Genomic DNA, 13233 nt, shown 5'->3' with positions numbered 1-13233 from the left:
AAACCCTTATCTTTCCCATTTAGAAAGGAGAGGAGGACACCCTTTCCAACAGCTCACATTGCCTGTCCTGGATGTGGGTGCTGTTACTGTTATCAAGGAGCAGAGCTCAGTGCTGTCCTTTCACTCATTGTGAGGGGCTGCAGGCTGTGTGGGTTGGAGGGCTGCCATGAGCTGAAGGGCCACAAGGGGCTGTAGAGCAGTGAGGAGCTGCAGGGCCATAAAGGGTTGTAGGACTGTGAAGGGCTGTAGGATCATGAAGGGATGTAGGGCTACCATGAGCTGCATGGCTGTGAGGAGCTGTAGGGCCAAGGGGGGCTGTAGGATCATGAAGGGCTGTAGGGCCATGAGGCAGTTGCACCCCAGGGACCCTTTTGTCTCCAGGCCACACTGTGGGCTCACATCCACTATGCAACCCCCAAGTGCCCCTTGTCTTTGGCTGCCATTCAGCCTCACCTCCCTCATTCCGTACATCCATCCATTCATCCAACACTTGCTCTTGTTGAACGTCCTGCTTCTCTTCCCCTCAGGTCCCTTTTGTCACTTTGCTGTCGTCTCTCTGCAGTTTGGGGAGAAGCCCCCTCCCCTCACCTTGCCCTCATCTCACATCTCCTCCCATCCAGGGCCAATTCCTTCCTCCCCGCATCCACCCCATCACCCCCGCTCTGCCGAGCCAGCCCCGCTAATTAAAACGAACTAAAGCGGCGAAGCAGCACAGATGGTGCTGAGGGGACAGAGAGAAGGAGGAACCGAGAGAGGTAGAAGGAGGGGAAAAAATAAAGCAACAAAACAAAAAATACAAAACAAACCAAACGGGGGTGGTGGAGAAAGTGCTTGATTTAAGAAACTCGATTTGAATAACCCCTGCCTCCATCTGCTCCTCATTGGTGCCTTCGTTCTCCTCCATATTAATGAAGAAGCGGCGATTGGTTCCCCGTCCCGTTTTTCCTTTCCTTTCCTCAGGCACTCGGGGGAGGTGTTTGCGTTTCTCTGCAGGAGCCGCTCGCTTTGCGGAGCATTGTCTGGGTACGAGAACCGCACTCACACACACACAGACATACACACAGACAGACAGACACACACACACACACACACACAGCGGTACGGAGGGAGCAAAGCACAGCCCCGACCCGCAGGCACACACAGCATCCGGCCCGAATCCCCTTTTCCTCCCCCGCTTCCCGAGCGAGAATAACACCCCCTTAAAAGAAAAAAGAAAGAAATAAGAAAAAAGAAAAAAAAAAAAGAAAAAAAAAAGACTCTTCTCCTCCCCCCCATCCCCTCCCCCCCTTAAAAAACAAAAAACTTCGCAAATCTCCGGCTTGCGTTCTTGCCTTTTATATTATTATTATTATTTGGATTTAGCGATGGCAAATTCCTTCACGGCCGGGACCTGGCCCATCCCCTGAGCAAAGCAGCCTGGACATGACCGGTAGGCGAGGGAGGAGGAATTGTGATTCCCTCCGGAGGCTCCGACCCCTCCCCCCCACCTCCCATCCTCTCCTCTCCTCCTCCGGCCGGTGCGAGCCCGGCGGGGGCAGCCCGGCTCCGGCCGCTCCGTTCCCCTGGAGCAGCTCCGCGTCCCCCCGGCTCCGGCCCCGCCCCGGTACGACACGGCGGGATGCAGCATCTCCAGCACCGGGACGGATCCCTGCTGCAATGGTAAGTGCCTTCCTCCGGCCTCTCCAGGGCTGGGGAGCCGCTCTGCTCGGGGATGCCCGAGAGCCGCTTCTTGCAGCCGGCTTGTCTCGGAGTGACAGTGATTTATCGGCTTCTCCCCGATATTCCCCATGTCCTGGGAGTGATTCTTTTCGGGGGGGAACGGCACGCAGGCTCTCTTGCCTCCAGCCAGGCTCCGAGAATGCGGCCGCGAGATAGATGGGTTTCTTTAGGAACGAATAAATCTCCCTTTGCAAGCGGTGACAGGTTAACGTGCTTGGTATGGGGATCACGTCTGATTTTAACACAATATGGCTGGTAAATAAAACCTGATTGCTAACAGACCCGCTGCTGCTGTTGGCATTTTCAGGCTCTAGGCTACCTTTGCAGTTCTGCATCTTCACCTGCCACACAAACTCCGATTCACCCTTCAGCCGGTTCACCGGGACTTCTCTTGTTTTTACTGCGGGGTCGTAGTGAAAATTGCTGTTAATGTACCTTTGACCTCTGCTTGCACGCCTCTGGGCATTTCTCCTTATCAGCATTGGAACAGCTGGCTCTAACACCAATTTTATGCACAGAGCATCTTAAGGGAAGAGGGGTAGGCAGACTTCTTGCATGCGAGCAGTTCAGGTATGTGCTGGAATCTGGAGAGTTTATTGCCGGGGAGAGGAGGATAATGCAGAGCTGTGGTCAGGCATGGAAAATGCGTGAAAAAAGAGAGAAGCGGATGTGTTTGGAGACGAAGTGGTGTTTGTGGCGAGATGATCCATCCCGCTGACATAGAAGTACATTGGGAAGAACTCCCTGGAAGTCAGTAGCTTTCCTCTGCATCTGATCTGCTGGTAAACAGGACCCGGCCCTTAACGTGAAGCATCCGTCGGAATAGCTCTGTAGGTAATTATGATAGCAATAAAAAAAAATAGGCACCGAAATGAGGAAGGTGGCAAAATGACCTGCTTCTTTCCTAGGGCATCGTGGAGTGCCATCCGTCTTGTGTTTGCTAATTACAGTGCATGTGTTGGACCGATGCTGCAATAGGCAATGTAATTGAAGACGGGTTTTTTTGTCTATTTGTTTTTTGCTTTTGTTTTAATCTGTCGTTGTCAACAAACAACAAATAGATTTTCATCTGATGTTATTTGGGTCCACAGCCATCTCGGTGCTGTATTCTGCCTATGCAGTACCGGTCGGGTAATGTGGGGAGATCTGTGGCTAATCAGAGTGAATGTATGATTGTTTAAGGTTACTGCCAATGATAGCAGGAAGGCAAACTCATTAAAGTCGTGTTGGTATAGCAATGGATAAAGAATTATCCACGTGCATTATACAAGCATCCTTGGTTGATATGAAACACGCCGGAGCTGCCTTGAATTAAGTTGTCCTGAAGGACGAGTAAAGCAACGCTGCTCCAATTTGATGGGTAATTAAGGAATGCTATTCAGTGCAGTAGCAGCAGTTGGATTAAAGTTGATGTCTGTATCGTGGTTGTAGCTCTGGCTGATGGTTTTCTGTCGTTGTTTTCCTGTCTCAGTGTGCTGAGAACAGTGGTTGCTGCTCTGTTGTTCAGCCAGGACAGCCGTGATTGTTCTGTTGTTGTAGTGGCAAATCTATCTTGGCCATTACGGAGAGAAGGGTTTGTGTTGTTTTGTTTGCTCCAACCTAAGGCACGTGTGCAGCGACTGAAAGGATAACCATTGGCACTGAGCAAGCTCAAAGGTTGTGGGGGGCTTCTCAGAAAGCCAGTTACACCAATGTATTTGTCTTCAGACAGGGACCGGTTTTGTGCTTGTTCCTCGGCTCCAGCCTTCCATTGGGGTTCCTGCAAGTAACCTTAAATCTCCCTGTAGATTTCTGACGTCTGCTGTATTCATGATGGTGCTGTTGTCAGAGTGTATGAGAAGCTCATAAACACGAAAGCAGATGCTTCGTTGTAGGATGCTACCAGGGACAGAAGCTCAGAGGTCTCTGAGATGGTCAAGTTCAGACCTTTGTTCATTGCATCTCTCTTAATTTGGCTGAGTGAGCCGGCGTCCTGGAGATATTTTTTCTGGAGTTGAGTTCCATATGTGCCTACGCCTTTGATCAGTTGAGCCCCATGTCCCCAGGCTGATTCATTTGAATATAGCAGATTTTGTTTTTCTTTCCTTTCTTCTGAGCACACTTAGTACAAACAGTCTAATTCCTAAATTAGCTCAGTTTATCTTCTGATGAAGCCAGAATATTTCAGTTAAGAAACACAGAGAAAGAAGTAAACTCAGGACACTGTCTATCATATATGGCTGAAAGATCTGCAGAAATATCCCATTTACTCCCTTTTTTTCTTCTTCTGTGATTCTCAGGAGAGATAAACTGATGGCAGGATATAGCAGTCAGTGGAGGTAAAGGGTTTACTTCACCCCAGCACTTGGCACAGAGGCCACAGCATCAACCTTTACAACAACAGAGAATGTTTTTGCATTGGTTTGTCTTCCTTTATATCCGTTCCCGGTTCTCCTTGCACATCTGAGCATCCTGCATCATGTGTGAAGGCAGCAGACTCGGTACACACTGAACTCAATAGGATCTTTCCATACCAATGCAGAAGTGCAACAGATCTACCAAAATGGGCGTAAATGCACCTGTGAGAAAGTCTTTCTTCCATCCTATCCACGACTGCAGTCGTTTTTACTGATGATAATTGGGCAAGGATTGCTTAACCTTCATTCAGGGCGCCGCTATCCTATATACACAATATCCCCTGATGGGATACGTTTACAATTCTCTTGTCCTCCTGCAAGTTCTTTGGATACAGAAAGTTATTTGCTTGTTTAGGATCACTAACAAGTGCTAGAATTGAGGTGGCTGTTGGAACAGATTGGACTGTAGTTGAGTGGGCACAAATACAAGGGAAGGAAGGCAGATCTTTTTCAGAATGCTCTGCTGGTTGCACAAACACACGCTTCGCTTTGCATGCATTTTATTCTCTCACCACCTTTTGCTTTTGCAGTTTGTCCATCCAGCTTCTTTGGCTTTAAGTTTTATCTGCACAAAACAAACTAAGAGTTCTTGTAAAGCAAGACGGATTCTCTGAATCTTGTTCACTTAATTCACTTCAGTTTGTTGGTATTCAAAGCCAGGCTGGATGTGGCTCTGGGCAGCCTGGGCTGCTGGTTGGCGACCCTGCACACAGCAGGGGGTTAGAACAGGATGAGCACTGTGGTCCTTTGCAACCCAGGCCAGTCTATGATTCTATGACTGTATTCAGATGATGGGCTGATCTATAGAGTAACTGGATTAGTAATTTCAGGGCAGTATTTAGGAGGCACTAAATCATTCCATTTCTTGAAGGAGAAGTGCAAACAGTGTAGAATGTAAAGCTAACATGGCTGTTGTGCCGGGAAATACTCTTTTGGAAAGGATGCTGCATAAACATACAGATGCATTTGCAGGGACTGCTGTTTGGTGGTCTGATTCTGTGCTGGCATTGAATCCAAGTTCTCCTGCCGTAATTGTGCCACGAAACAAACTGATTTGCATTTAACATCAGAGTTTATCTGGCCTGGGATCATCCCAACAATCTCATTGCTGCTCATTCAGTTGTCACTCTTGGGTGGGTTAAGATATCAGGGTGTGTTTTAGGGCTGTGATCTCCAATTGCTCTGATCTATTTGTTTGGCAGATTTTTAAATAATATTTTTTAGAAGCGTGGGCAATTTCACTTAAAATCAATGTGCTTTTTAAATATATATATATATATTTAATTAAATCATCAGTTCTGCTTTGCATTATTGTAACTCATAAGTCGCCCTAAAGCCAGCACTTCAAACTGAAAGGGGAGAAGTGGTTGTATGGTTTAACTCTTCTTCTTCCTAATAATGATTCTAGGAACAGTGATTGTAGTATTTCTGTTTATAAACGTATTGGGGATTTTGAGGTCTAAGAGCTGCATAGAGAACATAGAGCACGCATCTCTTTGAAGGTTGGTTTGTCTGCTGTTGAGGTAGTCCACAAAAAGCCATTGTGATGAGAGAATGTTCGGTCACAATTGCTTACGAGCTGCAAATGAAAGTATAATTATAGGCTGTTATCTGTGATTTGTTGGGCCTGCAAAGTAGAGCTGTGGGTTAAGGCAGGAAAAGTCCTTTTAATTTGCATGGTGGGTTAATAGCCCAGGTTTTTATTCTTTGCTTCTACAGGATGAGTCGTTTTGCTGCTTTCTTTGCCCTCCGAGGGCAGGATATTGTCCTATTTGATTTGCTGGGAATTCTCAAGGACAATGTCTCTTTGAATAGAAATGTGGCAATATTGAGTTGCTTCTTTTCCGGGAGTAGGCATATCATGAGGTGTAAATTGCCCCACTCTCCATGTGAAATCATGGCCCTAAGGGATCCCTCACTGAGCTGTCATTCATTTCACTCACAACTTCTGGGCAGTCTATGCTGCCATTCATCACAGAACCATAGAATCACAGATTAGCCTGGGTTTAAAAGGCCCACGGTGCTCATCCCATTCCAACCCCCTGCTGTGTGCAGGGTCACCAACCAGCAGCCCAGGCTGCCCAGAGCCACATCCAGCCTGGCCTTGAATGCCTGCAGGGATGGGGCATCCACAGCCTCCTTGGGCAACCTGTTCCAGTGCATCACCACCCTCTGGGTGATAAACTTCCTCCTAAGATCCAAACTAAACCTCCCCATCTCAGTTTAAAACCATTCCCCCTTGTCCTATCACTGTCAACCCATGTAAACAGTCCTATCTACTCTCACTTAAGCTTCTGAAATTAGATGGGCCCATACAGGCTAATCCCACATCCCTGTATTATCAGTGGGGAAGGTGCAACATCTCATCCCAACGCGGGTCAGATGAATCCCCATGGAGGGGCTCCCACAGCTCAGAGCCGTACACGCTCTATCAGTCAGGCAGTCCCATGGTATCACAGAGATACCCCTCTGAAGCACAATGCTTCTTTTGCTCCCATCTTTCCTCCGTTTTCTGAACAGCCCAAACCTGCATCTGTAACCCCCCCCATCAACTTCCTCTCCTCCATTTTCTGTTTATCCAACTGGCAGCAGCCGCAGCCTGTCCATTGCAGGGAGAATTCATAAGGCTACACCTTACCTATTTGCAGCTCTTGTTTTTCGGAGGGGCTGTTTTTGTTTTTAATTCATTGATCACGTCAGATCTCAGATGCTTCCTCGGCATGTTGACACTTTCCATCTTCAAAGCACATCCAGTTTCTAGGAGAGATTTTGCCTGTGTGTCTTTTTGTGAGCAGGTGGGGATGCATCAAGATGGGGGAACATTCAGGACGGTGACATGATTTTCTGCAGGCTGATAGAAGCTCGTGCTGCCTGTTTTCTGAGCCAGCCAGAAGCTCTGCAGTGCTCCAAGCCTGATCTCATATACCCTTCTTGTGAATAGCTACACTGTGTGTTGCAAGAAGATGCAGATGGATGCTGACCAGACCTCTTTTTGCTTAAGCTTGGCACCTTGCAAAATACATTTTGGCCAGCTTGGAGCACATGATATGCTTAAAATTAGGTGACCTGAAAGCCAGATTTTGCCATAAATCAATAGCTTAATGCTTTTTTGTTATGGTGCATCCACCCTCTGTCCTAAGCTAGCACGATCCAACTGTCAGTTGCTAAATGGATTTAACTAGCTTCTTCCTCCTTAACTATGGGCTGTAAAAATACTTGCAGCAGTCCAAATAATGAAAACAAAATGTATACGTGCACCTCTCACAGCACAGTGGTATGTAGGCTGGACTTAAAGTTGCAGTAGTAGCAGATACTTCTCCACAACCAAAAGAGATTATATTTATTTGGAAAGGCAGTTTTAAAATAGCTTAGATATCCTTAACTGTAAATGCCTTTTCCTAGAATGGTAAGGCTTTATTAAATTATAACGCTGATATTTCTGCTCTTACTTTTTTTGGCTTATGTTTACAAAGGATTTCTTTAAATTACTATTAACAAATTAAAATAACATCCATGCCGTTGTGTAAATATATATATATATATATATATATTTCCTTTTAAAAAGCCATTGTAATGATGGCATTTGTATACGTATATAAATTCTTAAAGAGATACCACTCAAGTGCCAAAAGCTAAGTGTGAGCACATTATATGCTCTAAGATGCTGGACACAAAGCAAGACTTTCTCTTAGAGTTGGCCTAGAAACAAATTATATAAAGAAGCCAGCCCAAGTGCATTATGTAAAAGACCAAGTTAAAGTTAGTAAAGTTACTCATTTCCTGTGTTTTAGAGAGCTGGATCTTTGGATTTCTTCCAGTTTTGTGCTCCAACTTAAGATGCAGAGGAGATGAGAGAGCATCAGAAATACCGCAGATGCTTAAGTTCATCATGACTAAGGCTGGGAATGTGTCACAGCTGTCACCCGAGCCTTGAATCCCACAATCCACACTCATTCATTCGAGTTGTTTGAAGTTTGACAGCTTGGATGGTGTTTTTGTGCTAGTGAATGGCTTAGTTAACTGAGATGATTACGTACAGTGGGTGAACAGCTGGAATAAACTTCATTTGACAGAATAGTCCTTGATGATGGCAGAAGAGAGAGTGGCATGAAAAGCCAGTATTAGCTATGATGAATTTACTTCTCTGCACCACTCAGATCTTGGACACTGGTCTAAATTCTATTGCTTGTTGCCCTCTGGCCTGCTTTTGCACCACAGCAGGTTGTAGTAATGATGGTGATGGAAAACAGCCTCTGGAGAGATCCAAATCTGAATATTACCCAAGACAGGAGAAGAAATGACTATCACAGCCTTTTTGTTTCCCAAACAGATACAGCCCTGATGGATTTTTGCTCCCTGTCCTCTGCATGGAAGACATGCAGGTCTTTTACTGTGGTGTTTTCTAGAATGCTGACCATAAATGAGATTGAGCTTTGAGATTTGAGACATGTAAAGATAGGTACGTATTCTAAAGTGTCTATCAAAGGTATCTTCCTGTTGACAGTGAACCCAGGTATTTACTATAGAGTGACTTCCGTTACTCTTAAGCCTGAAAAATCATGAATAAATACCACTGACATGGTTTAATCTGCACTCCAAATCCTGCTCTGGGTTACTCATCCTTTCTGATGGGTTAGAATGAGAGTGGTCCATTGTGGCCTTAATGCCCTTATCACAAACACAAAGTGTTTGATTGCAGTCTCACACAGGTCTTGGGGATGCCTTTTGCTATTGCTACTTTTGAATATCACAGTTAAGATATCGTGCCACAAATGAATGGCTGCATTGCAAGTATCTCTACCTGGCTCCAGATCACTCCTGTAATTACACTACCTGGAACATCCCTTAGGCTTCATTTGCCTTTCTCCAGATTTAACTACCATAAGAAGCTGCTGATCATCCTGTGACTGACTAACCCAAGAGGTTTTTTATCCCCCTTTGTAACTTACAGCTGAAATAATCCCATCCTGTACTATAGCCTTGACGCTGTTTCCTTCTACTGCTCACTGGTCCATGCTGACTCTATTTACCTTAGCTCTCCCCCATCATTCATCCATCTTTGGTACAAAATGACTTTTGTGTTGAAGATCCCCATCTCCTTAGTGGGGAGATGTTGACTTTCCTACATGGTTGTCCCAGCTTCTCCAAACTTTCTTGTTTGGGATGGAGAATATCAGCTATGTACTTGTTTTGGTGAAGGTTTTTATTGATTTTCTTTGCTTTATTTTTTCCATCATGTTTTCAGTCTCCAAAAGACATGGAGCTGTTTCTGAGGCTACTAAAGCAAAACATGACCTGTTTAAAGCAAAATGCTTCTAAGCATCAGGCTTTAATACTATTCTGACAGGACCAATGTTTTAAAACTCTTCTGAAAGATAAGCTCTCTCTGAAACATTTTTAACTTTTGAAGATCCATTTGGTCTGCAGCTCTCTGATCTGATAAAACCAGCCTCGTATCTTCCAAACAGAAACAATAAAAGACTGTTCAGACTAAGAGCTTCTCTTTTGACTCTGTTGTCTTAATTATACTTTTTTTTCTTAATAGATTCTTACATTGACATCTTGCTTTCCTTTTCACTGTCCCTTCTGAATTGAGCAATGAGGGCATAATTCAGGTACTCTCCCAAAGAGAATGAGACAAACCTCAATATGTGTATTCTTAGGCTACGGTGCAGCAGTTTCATGCACAGTAGATCTGACCCATTGCCAAACCTACGCACAGCCACAGAAATCTAACAAGTGAAGCATGTGTAAGAATATGGATGTGAAAGGAAATGCGATAGCTCAATCACACAACTTCCATCACATCATTTGTAACACATGCCTGTATTCTTGAAAGGCAGAAAAAGGAACTCACTTGAATGCCAACATGACATCCATTTTGTAGGAGAAACTCTCAGCTAATATTCTACCTAATGGACAGACTATGCCATACTATGTCACACACCAAAACACTGAAATTTCAAACATTTCATTTCAATTAAGTCAGAAGTTGATTGAATTTTCCAGCATTTGTATATAAACTTACATTGCTTCACTTTCAGTTGGCTTCTAATTGCTTGCTTTAAACCTAATTTTCTGTGTTTGCAGAGTTCTGGGTTGGAGATAATGGCCATTTTTCGTGCACTGTCTTTATAGGCAGTGGAATCCCAAAGTAGATTTCTAAGATAATTAATTCATGTGGTTTGAACATCTTCTTTGCTTTTCCTCCATGACTTCATAGTTAATGCTGGGTAGGAGGCAATGTGGGAGGGCCAGGTAAACCAAGCAAAGTCAAATGAGATTGAAAAGTCTTAAAAAGTCAAATAAGATTATCAATTTTATTGAAACTGGCCAGATTCAAAAGAAGATACAGGCATTTCTGTCTCCCTGTACAAACTAATCCATAGCCCTCTCCCTAGCAGCATGTTCAAAGTTGCATTTTATAGATCAGTTTGGGGGATTTATGCCAAAATATTATAGCTTGTGATTCACGTTCTGGTTCCAGCCTGCAAAATATTTGTACAGTTTCATTTATGTCCTTGCCATTTCCAAAATGCATCACCGTTGTGTGCTGCTGCTTCTGTGAGACTCTGAAGAATGGCCAACTTTAGTGCCTCAGTATTTACATTTAGGTGCAATGGGTAAAAGGTTGGACCACAGGTCATGCAACAGAAGACGATGCATCAGCTCAGACAAAGATGAACAGATGCAGTTGGAGATGGTTGAACCCGCCTTGCTGTTTTGCATTTCCACAAGCCTTCTCAACATTCAGTGATCTCCATTTTTCCTCAAAATGCATCTCAGTATGTTGTTTTCATGGCTGCTGGGTCAACTTGACATCCCATCACCTTCCTACCTTGATTTGCAGCAATTCTAAGTATTATAGCAACTTTCACAGCGTCTTTTTATATTCTTAAGATCAAGAAGGCTAACAAAAATGATGGATATGAGACAACACAAAGAAGGAATAATATCTAATGTTCTAAATGGAGCTGCCAGTAGTGGTGTCTCTTTAAGCTGACCTTCTACAAGTAGCTTCTCCCTAAAGAAGATACAAGCTCCTCTGTATTCAGGAAAATGAGACATTGAAATTGGCCGCTCATTGTTTAAAAGAGTAAACAAATATGCGTTCCTCTGATTACTTTCTTCTCTCTCATGTGCCATGCTTGTTCAGCACCATTTTTACTATGTGCCCTCTTTGGACATTGGGATTCAATTTCTTTCCATCAAAGCCGTGATTTCAACTAACACAAAGATGAGATGTATGTCAGGCAGGCCTATGTTTTTGTGCCAAGCTCTACAAAATGTTCTATATGATTCCACACCGTATTCTTTATCGTCTGTATCAGCAGTCTGTTGTCTTTATTGACCCATAAGTAACATTAAAAATCAAGTCTTAAGTACAGTATGACTTACACTTTGTTCCACCTGTTGTTTGGAGTATTTCCTTCTTAGTTTACCGCAAGCAGTTTTGGAAGAGCTTCTGTGTTGTGCAATAAGCTGCAGGAAGTAACCTGTGTCATTAATGGGAACAGTGCTGAGATGTTTGTCAAACAAATTCTTCCTGCTTGTTGCAACTTGGCCTTACTACAAAAGCATTGAGTCAGGAGGTTACCCTGATTTCTTAACATCTCACAGCAAATATCCTACCAACATTCTTCACATTCTTTTAAAATAAATTATTGAGTCAAATCAGTCCATATAGTGGAACTAACACCTTCATTTGTTGATGTCTTTGACATGCTGTTCCAACAGCAGTGAGAGCTCCCTTGCAAAAACATGACACCCTGTACATGAGACATCTGCATTCCAACAGATTTCTGCAAGTTATCTCTTACAGAATCATAGAATTGCTCGGGTTGGAAAAGACCTTAAAGATAATCAAAAGTCCAACCGCAACCAAACCATACTACCCTAACTCTAACAACCCTCTGCTGGGGATCATAAGAATGTAGGATTCAATTTCTTCATTCCAGCTCAGTCCCCTCAGTCAACTAAACTTACTATTGTGACATTCCCTTAACTCTCCTCATGAATTTACAAAACAAGGCATTCCAAGCCAAGACCCAATGGTGGGTCTGCCACTCATTAAGGTTAATACGTTTTCAGCATAATAGTAATAATAATAATCCTTTATAGATTTATAGAATTTACGTGTGACTATTTTCTCTTCTTCCTCTCAACGATTTCTTAAAAGTATCATTATCCCAAACTGATGGTTAATAGGCAATAATCTGCAGAAGATGTACCACCTTGGAGCTCTTTAAGTGCTCAGAGAAGCAAATATATCGTTCTCAAGCTTATTTTGAATGCTCAGGTTTTGTAATGTGTCTTTTTATTTTTATGGTATGTAATAACACAAATTTTTGTTGTATTTTTGAGATAAGTCTCCCTTGATGTGGAAGAAGTTGCTTGCCATAACGCAGTGGTGCATTTGCTTTATTCATCACTGGCATGAATGCCAATTAGGCTGGAAATGGTTGGGAAAATAGATAATATACACTGCTGCAATGGGAGGAAAACAAGAAGTGTCTTCTGTATACCTGAGGAATCTGATTTCCAAATGAGTTGCTCTCTATGTGACATTTAATAGCTATTTAATAAATAAATGCCAGAAGCAACTCAAATTGGTGCTCAGGGAAGACCAAAGCCCAGTAACTGTTCACATACAGGTGTCCTGGATGAAGCCATTTGGATTTGGGATTCAGTCAAAGAATGGGAAAAAAATGATGACATATTACTTAACCTTAAGGACAAAGAAGGGTCCCAGACTTGACTTATATAGGAGTATATTTGTAACATTAAAGTTCATTTGTGTTCAAGAAACATTTGGAGTGTTTAAGAAATGTAATGGTTTGGTGAGGATATACTGATGGTAGGTGGAGGGTTGGATTAGATGATCTTTGGAGGTCTTTTCCAACCTTGGTGGTTCTATGATTCTTTTCCTTGCCACTGCTATGAAACTCCATTGGCTTTCATGGGATGTTAATTTCCTTAGGCTCCTTATTCACAACCTAGTAGCTGACAAAACACTTATGATACAAAGATGGGTGATGAATTTAGCGTAAAAGCAAAGGCTCCTGGCTGGCTGGACATATAGATTTTTACATGGGTATAGGATTGCTCAGTGGTTATT

General features: G+C 43.4%; 1 protein-coding gene across 25 annotated transcripts in view; it reads left to right on the top strand.

Moving 5' to 3' along the window:
- Positions 1-935: 935 nt before the first annotated feature.
- Positions 936-13233, top strand: part of LOC107308667 (pituitary adenylate cyclase-activating polypeptide type I receptor) — a 127023-nt gene continuing 114725 nt past the window's right edge. For 14 of the 25 annotated variants that reach the window (XM_015852702.3, XM_015852700.3, XM_015852699.3 and 11 more), the window contains exon 1: positions 980-1659. The gene's annotated coding sequence lies outside the window, so the exon portion shown is untranslated. Of the gene's footprint in view, positions 1660-1832; positions 2554-13233 lie in introns of those variants that run through there. The other 11 variants (XM_085539193.1, XM_085539188.1, XM_085539190.1 and 8 more) reach the window with 6 other exon arrangements.

This window comes from Coturnix japonica, chromosome 2 (assembly GCF_054131305.1).
Source record: "Coturnix japonica strain WE chromosome 2, WE-NBRP24, whole genome shotgun sequence".
Taxonomy (NCBI): Eukaryota; Metazoa; Chordata; class Aves; order Galliformes; family Phasianidae; genus Coturnix; species Coturnix japonica.
This window is presented reverse-complemented; position numbering and strand designations above follow the sequence as displayed.